The sequence below is a fragment of the Callithrix jacchus genome, chromosome 1 (assembly GCF_049354715.1).
Source record: "Callithrix jacchus isolate 240 chromosome 1, calJac240_pri, whole genome shotgun sequence".
Taxonomy (NCBI): Eukaryota; Metazoa; Chordata; class Mammalia; order Primates; family Cebidae; genus Callithrix; species Callithrix jacchus.
In genome coordinates this window covers 15,500,660-15,512,687 of record NC_133502.1, presented here as the reverse complement: position 1 = coordinate 15,512,687, position 12,028 = coordinate 15,500,660, and the positions used below count along the sequence as shown (strand labels likewise).

The 12,028-nt window shown below is 44.1% G+C and overlaps 1 protein-coding gene and 1 long non-coding RNA gene across 14 annotated transcripts in view; one reads left to right on the top strand and one right to left on the bottom strand.

Annotated features, from left to right (window-relative positions):
* CLYBL (citramalyl-CoA lyase) overlaps positions 1-12,028 on the bottom strand; it is a 287,479-nt gene that overhangs the window by 66,332 nt on the left and 209,119 nt on the right. The window lies entirely within an intron of this gene.
* LOC128929756 (uncharacterized) overlaps positions 1-12,028 on the top strand; it is a 134,114-nt gene extending 122,086 nt beyond the window's left edge. For 2 of the 4 annotated variants that reach the window (XR_013535943.1, XR_013535962.1), the window contains 3 exons: positions 1-8,062; positions 9,801-10,107; positions 11,116-12,028. The exon at positions 1-8,062 is cut by the window's left edge and continues 18,117 nt beyond it. This is a non-coding gene — a long non-coding RNA (uncharacterized LOC128929756). The other 2 variants (XR_013535957.1, XR_013535953.1) reach the window with 2 other exon arrangements.

Below are 12,028 nucleotides of genomic sequence, written 5' to 3'. Positions count from 1 at the left end.
ATACCTCCCTCCCCGGTATGCAGGGCCAGGGGTAGAGGGAGACATCTTCTAGATCTGTGTCTCTGTCCTCCCTCCCCTCACCAACCAATGCTCCCCCTGACAGAGTCTGCACTGTCTCATTGTGTCATCCTTTCAAGTATTCCCGATACTCATGGATGGAAGCTTCTCCATACATCTCCAGGAGAAATCCCATCTCATAAATCTGGTTGTTCTCCAACACCCAGCTTGATGACTTGGTCATACTTTGGCCTCACTTTTCTCAAAATGGCCTCATCCCTAATGCTCAAGCCCTGAACTCCACCTCTCTTATGACAGCTCCTCCCTCAGCTGCCCCTTGTCCTTGTCCTCTGGTTTACCTTCCCCTGTCTTCCAAGTTGTGGCCCCTGGGCAGTCCGCTCCCTCTCAGATTTTCTTGACAACACCTTCACAACACCCTCAAGCGTGTTTCTATTAGTTCTGTTTTACTCTTGTCTGGGTCTGGGGTTTGGTTTCCTCGAGGGAAAAGGCCTTCATCATTCACTCAGTCATTTAACTTAACTATTCAACTGTGTCAGGCACTGTTCTAGGTCCTGAGGATGCAAAATGGCATTGAAGAGAAATACACAAATGCAGTGCAGGGTGAGGTGCAGATATCACATGTGGCTGCACAGGGGTGTGGGAGAGACAGCTGATGGCTCACAGCATCCATTCTCCCCTCTTCTTCTTTTTTCTTTTTTTTTTTTTTTTGAGATGGAGTTTCACTGTTGTTACCCAGACTGGAGGGCAATGGCACGATCTCGGCTCACCACAACCTCCGCCTTCTGGGTTCAAGCAATTCTCCTGCCTCAGCCTCCCGAGTATAGCTGGGACTATAGGCGTGCACCACCATGCCCAGCTAATTTTTGTATTTTTAGTAGAGACGGGGTTTCACCTTGTTGACCAGGATGGTCTCGATCTCTTGACCTCGTGATCCACCTGCCTTGGCCTCCCAAAGTGCTGGGATTATAGGCTTGAGCCACTGTGCCCAGCCCATTCTCCCCTCTTCTTTTGAGTTGTGGCACCTCTTAAAGCCTGCATGTCTCAGCCCCACTTGCAGCTAGCATGTGAATGGAGCAGAATTGGTGTAGGCAACACTTAACCCTTAAAAGGAAGCCACTTGCCCTCCACTCTCTCTTCCTCCGTCTCAGATGCTGGAACTCAAACATGGTATAGTGAGCCGGCATCAGCCGTGCAGATGATGTCAGAGCAACAAGGTAGATACAATGTGAGTCTCTGGATGAACAATGAAGAGGAGCACTTCCCACCCGCCTCGACCACCCGCCTACCTCTGTGTGTACTGTTGGGTGAGATAGAAATAAACTTCATTTGGTTTGAGCTACGGTAGCTTTGGGTCTTTTCTGTTGTAGCAACTTAGCCTGCACACTGATACAAAAGCAGAGATGGATCAGCTACTCATTGAGGGTGGGGGCGATGGTGAGAACAGAGTAGAGGCAGGGGCAAGAAAAGCATCTGGAAAGAGGTAACCACAGAGACAGGCTCTGGGCTTGGGCACGACTTGGCAATCCTTTTCCTGATCTTGGAGAATTCCTTTTCTCACTGTGTTAGGAATGGGGAGGTGTTCTAACAACAGAAGGAAGAACAGTAGGTGGAATTTGGGTGTGTGTGTACATGATTGTTTTAAATGTGTTTGCTTAGGATCTCGATATATCACATCTTGACCATCAAAATTCTGGACCAATTAAACAATAAGACAAAAGTGTCAGCAGGAAGAGAATTAGACTATTTCCTTCATTCATTCAATTTGCCTCCCCTGGTGGTCATATGGACCCCTTACTGATGTTTTGCTCCCATTCTGTGACACCAAAGGATAATATGAAAGCCAAGCTCCTAATTCTAACTGTGACAAATGGTAAACATCCAGCTTGCCCGGTCCACTTAAGGGATGAGTTCTTGAACTCTCTTGGATAACTTCAAGACTAGAGAATTATGTCCAACAATAAGTCCCTTTCAGGCTGTTTCTCAGTTTTTACGTAAATTTAAATACACTGGTTCAACCCCACACCCAATAAATGTGTGTTCCCTCAGTACTTACTTTATCAGATCTTATCACAATCTAATGACTTGGTCTGTCTATCTGTTGGCCTCTTCTACCTGGCTGGCATGTTGTAGGTATTTAATACAAGTTGTTGAACTGAATAATAAGAAAAAGAAGTAGAGGGAAGGTAACAACGAGGCCAAAGTGGGTTCTTTCAAGAGATCATTTGAGGATGTGGAAGGAGAAACAAGTGGTACAAGCCATGGCCTTGCATCATGGAAATGCAGAGCAGCCAGGAAGAATCAGGACCAGCACAGGGTCATTGTTCTCAGCGTTTCCCTAGTGCGAGTCAACCAACAGGGCAAAGTTTCTCAGACGCTGGAACTGGATTGTGAAAAATAAGAACACAATGTGCTGTTATTTAAAAATCATTCCCTTGGAAGTAAATACATCCAATATTGCCACAAACACTGTAAGCTGTTCATCCTCGATTGGAAGCTAGTAAACTGATTAACATCATATTCTGAAATTGAAATGAAGACGATGTTGGAAAACAGTTATCAAAAGAAGTATTGAGACAGAGCTCTGAGAACAGGCCAACGAATTCTGGCCCAAAGACCAGACAGTCAACTGTTTGATAAACGCATGATAAAACAGCAGAACTGTATTGATACTATCGCTCTGTGAAGCTAAAATACCATAAAACAGAGAGGATAATTGAGTGTGGATCTGGTACAGGAACAAAGTTATCAAAACAAGGCCAGGGATGGAGGGATATCGGAACAGACGGAGGGATATCGGAACGGACGGAGGGATATCAGAATGGAGCGCTTTTTTTTCTGGTAGTGGGTGTTTCCTTCTACGAAAAAATAAAACAAAAAATACCTGAAGAAAACAGTTCATTCAAGAAGCGAGTATTTACAGACAGCTATTACATAAGCAGAAACAGAAGCTTATTTCAAAAGATCTAATATTCTTCTTCAATAATGCTAATGTGTTTTAAGATAGAGTTTTTGTTTTATTTATTTTTTTTTTTGAGATGATGTCTCGCTCTGTTGCCGAGGCTGGAATGCAATGGCATGATCTCGGCTCACTGCAACTTCCACCTCTCAGGTTCAAGCGATTCTTCCACCTCAGCCTCCTGAGTAGCCGGGATTACAGGAGCACACCACCACACCCAGCTAATTTTTGTATATTTAGTAGAGAAAGGGTTTCACTATGTTGGTCAGGCTGGTCTTGAGCTCCTAGCCTCAGGTGATTCACTGCCTGGGCCTTCCAAAGTGCTGGGATTACAGGTGTGAGCCACCTCGCCTAGCATATTTACTTTTTAAATTTTAAGTTCCAGGATACATGTGCAGGATGTGTAGGTTTGTTACATAGGTAAATGTGTACCATGATGGTTTGCTGCACCTATCAACCCCATCACCAAGGTATTAAGCCCCACACATATTAGCTGTTTATGCTGATGCTCTCTCTCCCCGCACCTCCCAAAGAGTTTTTATTTTTACTATCAGTAAGAACAGCCATGATGTTAATTAGGAAAAGAGACCTTGCAGCTTCTGATTGATGATATTAATGATAATACATCTGAGGTCTATTAGTTTCTTAGGGCTACCACAACAAATTACCATAAAATTGGCAGCTTAAGACAACAGAAATGTATTCTTTCAGAGTTCTGGAGCCCAGAAATGTGGACTTGAGGTGTGTGCAGCACGCAGTCCCTCTAGTGAATCTCTTTGCCTCCTTCAGCTCCTGCTGGCTGCTGGCAGTCCCTGCAGCTGCCACCACTGCAACTTCTGCCTCTGCCTTCATGTGCCCTTCTCTGTGTCTGTCTTCTCCTCTGTGTGTGTCTGATTTCTCTTAGAAAGACACTTGTCATTGGAGTGAGGACCCACCCAGATAATCTATGATGATCCTATCTCGAGATCCTCAACTACATCTGCAAAGACCATTTTTCCAAATAAGGTCACATTCACAAGTCCCAGGATTAGGACACGGACTTACCTTTTCAACACAATCCACGACTGGAAGCATATTCCATGAACAATGAAATGAACAGTTCTTTAAAAGGGTTAATAGAGGCCAGGCGCAGTGGCTCATGCCTGTAATCCCCATACTTTGAGAGGCCAAAGTGGGTGGATCACGAGGTCAGAAGTTCAAGACCAGCCTGGCCAATGTGATGAAACCCCATCTCTACTAAAAAAAAAAAAAAAATTAGCCAGCCAGGTACAGTGGTAGGCACCTGTAATCCCAGCTACTCGGGAGGCTGAGGCAGAATTGCTTGAACCCAGGTGGCAGAGTTTGCAGTGAGCCGAGATTGTGTCACTGCACTCCAGCCCTGGCGATAGAGTGAGACTCCATCTCAAAAAAGAAGTTATTAGAAAGCAGTATGTTAACAAAGGTAAGTTCTCCCTTTTCCATCTCTCCCTCTCCTCCCTACCTCCCTTAAGAGGAACAGTGCCTGGACTATTGGAGGTCTTTGGTAAGAGCTCAGGTGTGTAGATCTCAGGGGTGTCACTGTGTCCCAGGACACAGAGCTTGGGACTATCACAGACTCACAGGGTAGTTGAGTTGGATGGAACTTAGAGGTAACTTGGGGTAACCCCAATCTCACATATGACTCCTCTCTGCAACATTCCTGAGCTGAGTGGCATCCACACTGCCCCACTGTCTCCAAGCCCATCTTTATGTTTTTGGCCGGCTCTCAGTGCCACACTCTATACCGCAGTGGTGCCTGGAGCCATGCTCAGCCTCCTGTTCTTTCTGTGCATCCATGCCTGTCTTTCCCATCATGTTGTTCCTATCTACCAGGAGGGCACTGATCAAGGGAAAGCAGAAGACGACTTCTAAACCACTGTCCTTAGGACGTGTGCATAGAGTAATTCCTTTCATCAAGAATGCTGGCTTTCCCACTTAGGCCTAATAAATATCTTTCAGCACACAAAAGATGCATTTTTAGATGACTGGCTGAGGTTCAGAATCACAGAATTTTAGGGCTGAAGAAAGCTCCACAATTATCTGGTCATTGTAGAAACAAGAAGACAGAAGTCCTCGAGAGATCAACAAATGACTGAAGGTCACTCTGATGCCGCGGGCAGAGCCAGGGCTTGAACGCACATCTCCTGAAGCCGTCTGAGCACTTGCTCACTACATCACACGTGATACAGAATGTGACCCAAAGCTTGCTCTGGTGTGAATTACGCTTGACATGCTGGCCCCCTTGGTGCCACCCCGTGAGATCATCAACCCAATGATCATATTCAACAATATTTCCTGAGTGTGTGCTGTGTATGGGCAGACAGGCTCCCCGCTCTCACGGAGCTTATACACTCAAGCGAGTAAATGATTAAACAGTACCTGAAAGGCTGCAAGGCTCTAATCAGCTGTCACATTTGGGAGCTGATTGGGACTGAGGGCAGCTTGTTCAGCTCCTGATCCTTCACTGTACCCTTAGAGGAAAGGTGACGTAACTAGAGCTAATGTCCCTTCTTTAAAGGCTCCTAGAAGTGTGCAATATCATCATTTGAGTCAAAAGCACCTACTGTTCTAGAAAATAATTCTCCTCACTTCCTTTCTAGCATTCAACGCTAAGTAAAGCAGAAACCCAAGGTCAATAATGACAACAACAACAACACTGCTTTTATTAAAACTCATCATGGCCCATAAAATAAAGCAGATCTCCTGGGAAGAGTAAAGCCACAAACTAGCTACTCATACATGAGAGAGGCACGTTCTGGTTGACACAGTGAGAAAAAAAGCCCCAGATGGCGGGTCTTTTTGGCATGGACTTCCCTGCTCTGGCTGTCTAACGTGTTCCTTCACTGTTCATTCTTGTTCCATCAGAACCACCTTGGCAGTTTGCTTATTTCCAAGGAAGGAAAGAAACAGGAAGGTTTGCATCTGCAGGATTCCTGCCTTCCTCCTTAGATGCCATGGTGCCTATTCAAAGAGGAGGTGACTGAAATGACCTGGAGCCTTGGGTGAAAACTTTCAAATCTCTGTCCTGTGACAGGTTCAACACAGTCTCTTCCTCCTGAGAAAAGAAAGGGGATTCGACTTTTGGAGGGCATCACCTGGGCAGGATCTGATGCCTGATGCATATTCAGAATGTCTTTTAAAACAGGGGTTGGCATGTGGGCTGCAGCATGTTGCATGGCTGCTGGCTTCAGAGTAAGTCCCGCGGGTTCGCGGCCCTGTCTTCCGTCACGAGGAATCCCTGCCAATCTAGGGTCCGCGCACTGCTTCTGCCAGCCAATCTCTAATTCAGCATATGTACGAAGCCAATTTTTGGACATCATGATGGAGCCTGGCACCTCTGCCGCCCTCCACATTTGCAACACTTACAGTGAAATATGTGGAGGAATGAGCAAGAAGAAAAAAAGATGCCATGAAAAGGCTTTCTAAATTACCAGATAAATGGCGTATGTATTATATACATGCATGTGTCTCCCTCCTGCTTTACCAACATAAACTTACCCCATGCCTTTCCCTGTAGTTATTTCATTTAGATTTTCAATCTGGGATGCACTTAGCAATAGCCAACACTGACGAAGATAAAACTCTGCTCCCCACTGAGAACATCTGATTTTTAAAATGTAGAAATGCTGCTCTTTACAAAGTAGGACATTTCCCTTTTAATTAGTTTCAAAATACACCCAAATAATTTGCCACTAGGAAACGATACCATTTTAGAGTACTTAAAAATAATTCCCATGCACGCAATTTGATGAGAGGCCGAAGCTAGTGAAACCTTCAGTTCTGAGATAAATTGAGTTGTTTCTGTGGGGACAGCTGTCATTGCTATGAGAAAATTCCCCTAACCCAAAGGCTTTGATCATTGCCCTCACTCAGAAAACCTGTGTTTAAGGTGTGTTTGTTGAAATATGTGGGAACAATTGCTAATTGAGTCTGGAGTGCACCCATCTGTCTTAGCTGAAAGTGTGGCTCTTCCTGCCTCCCTCCCTTCTATAGATTTTTTTTTGCCCATCGTCTAGTTTTCGAATAGTTCTTCAAAAGAGAACAGGTAGCCACAAAAGCTCTTTGGTGCTATTTCATGTTGCCTTTGAAAATAAATACATATATTGTGTCCATACACTCTGCAATCCGTGGGTCCTGAGTCCCCAGAAGGACACCTCTCAGGAGAGGCATTTAGACTCTTCCCTATGCACAAATGACACAAAATCTCTGAATCAAAGGGAGGGGGAGACTATGCAATTTTCTAATGTATATTTCTTCCAACGCATGGATTCGATTCATGACAATGGCCAACTTTTCGACTATTTTGGTGAGATCCCTGCTCCTCTGCAAAGGTGAGCCATGGTGGGTAGGTATGCTAGCACGGGATGAATGAACCCTCCTGAACCATACCCCATCTCCACGTACGATGGCTCCTGTTGGGACAAAGCGAGAGTCTGAGCCTTGCATGTATAAATATAAATATTTCAAGAGCTTGGCTGCTGGCAAGCTTTGCACGGCATGCAGAAGCCAAGCTTGATTGCCCTGCCCTGGTGTGGGGCTCCCCAGGTGGCAGGGGCTGAGAGCGGGCAGTGCAGTTGGTAGGGGGTGGACGTGAGTGCCTCCAGTCATTCTGAGTAGCCCCTGGGCTGATTAGTGACAAGGGCTGACAGGCTCCTAAGGGGAGGTCCTGTCCAGTTTCTTTCTGCAGCAGGGATGATGGGCCATGCATGGGGTCCTGAAGCAGAGACGGGGGACTTTTTTGTGTGACTGTGACTACATTCCTCATCAACAAGACCACGCTCATGGTCATTGGAGGCCATTGACTCGCTAGAGGATTACCATTAAGGGGCGTCTGCTCAGTGGCGCCAGGTCCTTTCCCCACCCCTCAGGGGCTCCGCCCAAGCCAGACAGAAGGGCAGGGCACTAGCTCTGGGAATTAGAGAGGGGAATCGATATGTGTATACGGAACACAGTCACGGACAATTGAAAAGGCTCACACGTAACCCCACTGGGAACTGCTTCCAACTGGAGTCTGTGGCAAATGACTCACGGAACCCAGACCCTGCCTCATCTGCCTGGGGATGGCCAAAGGTGAGCCTTGTAATGTTTGTGATTCATACTTAAAGTGACTAGAATGTATATGAAGGGTTCCAGAAATGACCCTGAAAATAGAAATAATGACTTAGACAGGGAAGAGCATTTCTCTCCTGATCTTGGAATGTGGAATTATGAGATGACAACTTTTTCAAGTTTAGTGTCTTTCAAGGAAAGACAACTTCATTGACACCTAAACTTACAATGTGAGTCCCACTGCCTTGACTCCCGAGACAACTGCCAACTCAGTGGTACATGGAGATTCCTCACCGAGGGGCACATGTTCCAACAGGGAGACCAACTCAGGGAGCAAGGAGAGGCTGTAAGGTGATGAGAACCAAGACAGATTTGAACCCCTCACTTTTGATGAGGAAAAATGGATCACAATTAAAAAAAAAATAAAATATGTACCTCAGTTTAATCAAAGCTTAGTAGATTTCAAAATCGAAGTTGGACTATGATTTGGGATTCATTTACCTGGTCTGTTGTTCCAGTAATGCAGTGGGTTTTCCTAGTGAAAAGAAAATGTTTCGTATCCTGGACTGCTGAGAGTTAGATTGCAATAGAGTTAAAGAAAAAGGCAATCTCTGGATAGAGAGCAGTCATGTCAGTCAGGGATGCCCAGAGAAACAGGATCCATAAGAGACACACAGATAGACAGATGTATAATAAGTAATTGGCTCATGAGACTGTGGACTGACAAGTCTGAAATCTGCAGGGCAAGCTGGCAGGCTGAAAATTCAGGTAGCAGTTGATGTCATGATTCTGAGGCAGATTTTTCCAGTCTCCAGGAAACCCCAGTTTTGTTTGGAGGACCTTCAACTAATCAGAGGAAGCCCACTCACCTTATGGAGAGCAATCACCTATACACAACTCAATGGACTGTAGTGTTGACCACACTCACACAATATATTCCTGGCAACATCTAGTGTTTGATAAATAAACTGGGTACTATAGTCTATCCAAGCTGACACTTAAAATTGACCATCACAGTGGCTTTCTTCCAAACTGTGAAGAAATAATAAAGGCCTTCAGGCCCCGAAGAGTCCAGTCTTCTCCCTTTTAGAAAGATCCCACAAGCCACTGCCTACCATGTGAGTTCTGATGTACTAGCGGATCCGTAGCCCTTTGTCCAATGGGGTGAGGCTTCAGATTCTGTAACCTTTATGGATGGAGGGCACAGAGGGGACTGGGAAGCAAACTGAAATAGCGAGCAGGAAAACCCATCTATTTGATGATGTCTATTTGGGTTCTATCAGTGTCCATGAGGCAGTTACTGCAATCACAGCCAGTGCAGGAATGGCAATCTGTGCCGCCCACCTGCCCAGTTCCTGGCACACATTCTCCCTTACCACATTCTCAGATCTTCACTAAGTGTGCCTGTGAGCATGATGTGCTCTCAGCATGTGCAAAGCCTCAGGAAACAAGATTACCAGTGTGCTGTACTGAGCCAACAAGTGATGGCATTCTCATCCCAGAGAAACAAGCTTCCTTCCCCACTAATTACATTAAGAATCCTTCCTCTTGTAATCTTTATATTAATAAATGCTTTAAACAGTAGATTATCCCAAATGAAAAAGAGGACTAAGCCAAAGGGGGAAAAATACTTGGAACAAAAATGTGTCATTTTGATTCTTATCTCTAAGGTCAGCTAATATAAGCAACATTTACAGGGCACCTTCTCATTCATTGTCAAGTATGTTCACATGCACTTACTTGTTTTTTATCCTTGCAGCAACCCTAGGAAGTAGCTGATACTATTCCCATTTTACAGAAGATGGCACGAAGGCTCAGAGGGGTTAACAGACTGTCCTGATGTCATACAGCCATCAGACTGCAGAGCAAGGATCTTCCGCCTCTAGTTCTACCTTGGGCTGCCCAGACTCCTCCAGGGCTTGTCACTGGTGACCAGCTCAGTGTCTCAAACCTCACTTTATGGAATTACACAAACATGGCTAGGATCTGCCTATCCAAGAAACCATGAAGCAACTGTCTGCTTACGGAAATCCTTTGTTGAAGGTGGCATTCCCACAGACGGCCAGGTACCATTTCTTCTCCATGTGTCTTTCTCGGGTGCAGAGAGCTCTATTGGAAATCAGTGGGAGGCCTCTGCCCAAGAAAGAGTGGGGGGCAGGGGGTGAGAAGCAGGATGTGAACCTATTCCATAAAGTGAAAACTGACATCTTAACAAATAATTAGGGAAAAATTCGAGGTTGTTTCCTCAGCTGATCATCACCGACGGAGCCAACTTTGAATTAAACACTTCTGCTCAGTGGTTTTGACATTCTCAGTCAGGCATATCTTGATGAAATTAGAGATGCAGAAAATATTTTTTGATGGAGTGTGGGGACAAAACAGCTAGGAGGCAAGCCAATTCTGTGCGCAAACTTGTGCAGACTGAGATAAAGAGGAAAAGAAAAGGCAGGACAACAAGGGGCGTGTGCTCATGTGATTGTGTGTGTATACGTGTGTGTGTACATGAAGGAGGATGAAAGCAAGTGATAAAAGAGAAAAGGCAGGCTGGGCTGATACTAATTAATTAGACTTTAAGATCCTGGCAGCAAGAGGTGTGTTTATAAACAATCTTCACTGAAACATACCTTTCCAACTATTAACTGTTTTATTTGCCAGAAATAGTCTCTGCTCTAATTATTTTGTACTTGTTTCAATCCAAAAGTGGGGAGAGAAATACTAGTAAGTGACCATAACCATTCTTATGCTATAACACATATCTCTGCACAGAAGTTAAATGAAGTGAGGCCAATTCAAACCAATTCGCAAAAGGATTAGCTGAGGGGCTATTAGTCAGAAGACTTTCAAGCTAGTAGAAAAGAAAAATTAGACCAAAATAGAAGAAATAATAGAATTCCAGCCATTCAGGAATCTCTTGGTGGTATGCTTAGGCCAAGCCACCAGCAACCTGAGGTTTTTCTATTGGGACTTAAATAAGTCTAGAAAAGTCTGATCTGTGAGGATAAAATAAATATTTTATTGCATACCTGTCAAATATTTTTTACAAAATTATTTCCCATATATCTTTTCCGAGGAAGTGACTAGAGGATGTACTCCATTAAAATGAAGTAATAAACCAAGAAAGAAAATGACATGAGATCCAATAAACAAAAGACCCGACTCAGAAATCAGGCAAAAGGACTTCCCAGGATGACAGAATGGGAAAGTACCAGAACAACTTACAGGGCAACCAGCTCAGATGGAGCAGTCGATGACAACTTGTGGGGAAAAAATAGAACATAGAGGTTACTTGATGTATTTAAAGACACTTTATGGCTCTATTGGAGAGTACGGATTTGAATTAGTGATAGATACACAGAAGAAAAGCAAATTGAATAAGTGAATGCATAAACCAACTGTGGAACATCCAGACAATGAAATATTATTCAGCAATAAAAAAGAAATGAGTTATCAAGACACAGAAAGACATGGAGGAACCTTAAATGCGTATTGCCAAGTTTTAAAAGCTAGTCCGAAAATGCTGCAGACAGTATGATTCCAATTATATATTTTAGAAAAGGCAAAAGTATAGAGATCAGTGGTTGCCAGCAGCTCATGGACACAAGGTAAATTGGTGGAGCACAGGGATGTTTTTAGGGTGATGAAAATATCCTGTATGATACTGTTATAATGGACATGTAGCATGATGCATTTGTTAAAACCCATAAACTAGCAAGGTATAGTGGCTTGCACCTAAAGTCTCAGCTACTTGGTAGGCTGAGAGAGGAAGATCACTTGAGCCCAGGACTTCAAGACCAGTCTGGGTAATATAGTAATACCCTAGCTCTAGTTTTTAAAAAAAAATAAAAAAAAAAAACTCATCAACTGTATAACACAAAGAGTGAATTGTAATGTAAACTATAGACTGGAGTTAAAACATTTTTAAAGAAATAAATTCAAGGCAATTATTAACTTCAGAAAAAAATGATAAAGCAAACATAAGCGTACAAA